At 41.0% G+C, this 4,592-nt stretch overlaps 1 protein-coding gene and 1 pseudogene across 3 annotated transcripts in view; one reads left to right on the top strand and one right to left on the bottom strand.

Moving 5' to 3' along the window:
- The window catches only part of CPQ (carboxypeptidase Q), a 344,157-nt gene that overhangs the window by 176,988 nt on the left and 162,577 nt on the right, over positions 1 to 4,592 (bottom strand). The gene's annotated exons all lie outside the window — the stretch shown is intronic.
- Positions 1,103 to 1,221, top strand: LOC112483605 (annotated as a pseudogene).

Here is a 4,592-nt window from a genome sequence, read left to right on the forward strand (position 1 = left end):
GGAAGGAAGGAAGGAAGGAAGGAAGGAAGGAAGGAAGGAAGGAAGGAAGGAAGGAAGGAAGGAAGGAAACCACAGGCTGCTGGATCCATAAAAATGACAATACAAAATAGATCACCATGTTTTGGCTGCTCTAATGACCTCTAAAGCCATGGGTATTCAAGAATCCATGTAAAGGTGAAGTCACTGATGCATCACATACTTAATGAGAAACTCTTCTCCATGAATCACTGTGTTAGCGGCCAGTGATATAATGGAGAGAAAAGAAAAACAGAGGAAAAAACAGACCATAGTCCCTTCCCCATCCCTATGCTTATATGTAGCAATATTTTGTTTTCCAAACTTCTGATATTTCCATCATTTAGATCTCTCTGAGATCTTTGGAGTATTTAGATATTTCTGTATATTTCTACTATTGTCAGGCAAGGAATTTTGTGAGTTAATTAGCATCAGGTACAGCTACCAGAGACTTGCACTGGTTCCTCTGTGCTGAATTATCTCAAGAATTCTTTGCCAAAATAATATAAATGAATATTTACTGTTGGTCCCTTCTGTCTCTCTGATGGCTTTATAGAATTTGGTGGTATTTGAAAAGCATCAGAGAAAGTGAGTAATGAAGGTTTGGTGTTCCTTTTTCAAACACCAATGAAACCATTAAGCAAATACATCAGTAATCATGTAGGGGAACATCAGACATTAAACCAGACTTGAAAATGACTTCTAAAGGACATTAGGCAAAAATCTCATTCAATGAAGTCCAGAAATACTGCATTAGTCCCACCATATTGAATAGTGCTACATTCAAACGGCCCCTCTTGCACACTTACCTCCTCTAACAGGTACCTACTGTATCCCATAGCCACATTGCATCAGGGTGAGAAAAACGCAAGCACTGTGGTCTTAACAAACAAGCCCAGAGTTTTCTCCAACCACATGAGAACTACACATAGCAGCTATGAAAAGGAGAGAAAGAATACAATCAACATGCAAAGTTATAATTTCCTATCTGATGTTCACTACTTGAATTAGGCTCATAAGACATTGCCTATGGTCATGAGTGAGGTAAGCAATACGTGATTTAAAAAAAAAAAAAAAAGAGGTGGATATCTACGGCCATGCTACCCTGAACAAACTCAATCCCGTCTGATCTCGGAAGCTAAGCAGGGTCGGGCCTAGTTAGTACTTCGATGGGAGACCAGCTAGGAATACCAGGTGCTGTAGGCATAAAAAATAAAAAAAAAATAAAGGATTGTAACCTGACAAGGTCCTTGCAATCTGTGAGGTCAACCAAGGGTTGCCTCACCTAAAAAAAAAGGAATAAAAAAAAAAAAAAAAAAGAGGTGGAATGAAGTGGGATGAACAGTTGGAAAACAATTAATTAGCACTGACCTTCAATCATCTACATGTGGTTAGCCAGTGGCAATCTTTTCATCTCAGGCTGATTTCCTGTGCCACCAGCAGGATAAGATTTAGAAAGGACGGAGTAGAGATGGAGTAGACAGTTACTTTCTGCTAAGATTTGAGAGAGCCTGAAAAATCCTAATCTCAAATCTCCACTTTCTCTAACCTCCTCCCTGGCCTTACCATGGTTCACAAAATTTCCATGTTATACATTGACAATTCTTCACAAGAGGCAAATGCTATGAGGGATACAATACCTTAAACTTATCAGCTTGTGGTTGGTTGTGTGGGTGATGTGTGGATGCGGGCACACACTAGCTCAACATCCATTTCCCCTTCTTTTGAAAACAGACACCTGGTTTCCTCTTGGGAACCACTTCTTTCCCACTCTCAGCCACAGTTTGAGTGAGTCTGACCATGACCTCTGGTTCCAGTAGTGGACACCCTACCTAACCCTGGACAATTACAGAACTATATCCCTCCCCACCACACACACCACAATGAAAGTACACAAATGACTCAAGTCAAACTAGTGAACATCCTATTTAGGACTTTTTCCAGAAAAATTTCTCCATTTCTCCTGTGATGCTAAGATGGTAGGATATAAGCCTGGGGCTATTAAGGCCATTTGGACACCATTTGCAGGCAGTTTGCCTAAATGGAAGCCATATTGAGAAAAGCAGAGACTTGAGAAGGAGAAGCAAACATCTCACATCTTCTAGAAACCAGCTCAGCCAAAAGGTCAGCCTACTCTTCAGCTACATGAACCAACACATTTCCCCCTTGTTAGATCAGTTTCACTAAGTTTCTGAAAATTAAAACTCCAAGGGTCTCGATTAATACATAGGTATTGAAGCCCTAATCAGAACGCATGGTAGAGAAAAAAAATGCAGACTGCATACTGGAAGAAAAAGAGCATACCTGGAAATCACAAGGGACTCTGTCCCTAAATGCTTAACCTTGGGCATGTCCCTTCATAATAAAATAAAAGGGGGGTTATAATAATGAATTCCAAGCTCCCTTTAAGCTTTGATATACTATGAATACAGATATACTTTTTTTAAGAGTAGAAGAAGAACCAGAAAAAAGATGCTATAAAAGGCATATTTTGCAGGCTTGCAAAGTGGGGTGGGAGTGGGGGGATTGTTTAGCTGAGGATAACAGAAATGTACAGGAAAAGGAAGGTAGGTTGGTGACAGGAATATTTATATTTATAATTATGCAGTTGAACGTCAATGACTTGATTATTTTTCCAGAACCAGTTCTGACTATCAAAGAAACAAACTTCTGAGCCAAAGTCAAGGCCTTCGTCTTATCCATTTCTTCCAGGAGCAAGGTTGCCCCAGAGGTGAGGAGATGAAGGAAGTGGCTGACGTACTTGATGTGTGACTTTGTCTTTTTTTCTCCATCGTGCCCCTGCCTGGATTGTCCTCTTCACTTAGCTCTTCCTGTGTAAAGCCTGCCTGTCATTCAGCACCCAGCCAATAGCCCCTCTCCTCCACGAAGCCTTCTCATGTACCACATCACACAGGGATCTCTCTGCTGTCTGTATACTAGGTTGCTTGTTACATGTTGTTCCTTTCACTTAAAAGTCACCTAATTCATGAATAGGCCTCTCTACTGATGGAAGATGCCAGTGGATGCCAGAAAGGACATGGCCAAGCTCCTTGGTGACAGAGCAGGATGAGAAGTTAGGTCCCCAGCCTCCACATCCAGAGCTCTTCCCTCCACAATCACTAATGACACCTGCTGCTACTTTCTCCTCATGCTCCTGTTGCCTTTTTACTCAATGTTCATTTCAATACCCCTCCTCGACTTTTCATTGAGTGCTTCCTATGTGTAGGTGCTGTGTTAGGTTCTTCATAAACAATTTCCATAATCATTACAACCATCCTGGAGGTACACATCACCAGTCCCATTTTACTGACAAGTCACAGAGAGGCTGAGTCACTTGTTCAGGATCACAGAGCTAAGACTTGAAGCTATTTTTTCCTTCACTATCATCATCATTGAATCAATACTACATTATTATCACTGTGACTATTTGGCAAGGAGTAAGTGATTTAAAGACATTACCTTAAATTCTCTCAACCTTGCCATGTGGGTATTAATCTTCTTTTACAGATGAGGTCACTGGGAACCTCTGTTGAGCACCATACCCCAAACTAGGCTGGTGCCACTCCTAAGTGCTTCTCTACTACCTCTCCCTGTTTTAGAATTTAGCTACTGCCTTGAAAACCCCAGTTTTCTATCTCTTCCACTGAATTAAAAGCTCCTTGGGGGCAGGGACAATGCCTTGTCAATTGCTTATTCAGGAAATAACTGTTGAATGCATGAGGTTGACAAAAGCCCCAAGAAGCCTTTGCTTATGTTACAGAAGCACTTTCCATTTCGCCCTGGTCCCTCCAACCATTTGTTACAGGAGAGTATATCTACTTCTAGGCAGAGCAAGAACTAAAAGGCCCTGCGTTGCCAAGAACGTCAGTGTAAGGGGAAAATGTCTTCTTTTGACTGCAACTACAGACTTGGCTTTTTGTCACCAGATCTGGTATTTATGACCTTGCTGGGGCCTAGTCAAAGCCAAATCAAAGCTACTTCCCAGAGACAGATGGAAAAGGAAGATAACATCTGCCAGGCCTTTCAAACCATCAATTCCCCTGGCGAGAGCTTTTGGTAGCTCTTTGGAAACATCCAGTAGTCTTCGCTGAGCCATGCAGAAGGGGTCTACAACCTGAAAGAGTTGACAAAAGTCATCTCTTTAATCTTGTGGCAATTCTTGAAAAATAGACTAACTAGCAATGATTGCTGAAAGGTGATGTGAATATTTTAGGAAAGGCCTTAATTCCCTCTTATATGCATTCAGAATCACAGCATTAAACCCTTCTTCTACAGAAATCTTTTTCACACCCAATGTAGACATTCACCCAACATGTATTTATTGCATATCTGTTAAGCATCAAGCACTCTCCTAGATGCTAGCAAGATAATGATGAACAAACAAATCCTAGTATCTCTAATGAACTCTCTTACCTGGAAGAGGTCATTCATAAGACCATCTGTATCACTAAAGTCAAAGCACAAACAATTATTTATCACATAAACTAATGGTTCTTTTGAAAATCAGGACCAACGGGGAACTCAACCAAGACAGTAATTCATGATGACTGGAAAGGTAGGTTGGGGCCAGGTTATGA

This window comes from Pteropus alecto, unplaced genomic scaffold, assembly GCF_000325575.1.
Source record: "Pteropus alecto unplaced genomic scaffold, ASM32557v1 scaffold164, whole genome shotgun sequence".
Classification (NCBI taxonomy): domain Eukaryota; kingdom Metazoa; phylum Chordata; class Mammalia; order Chiroptera; family Pteropodidae; genus Pteropus; species Pteropus alecto.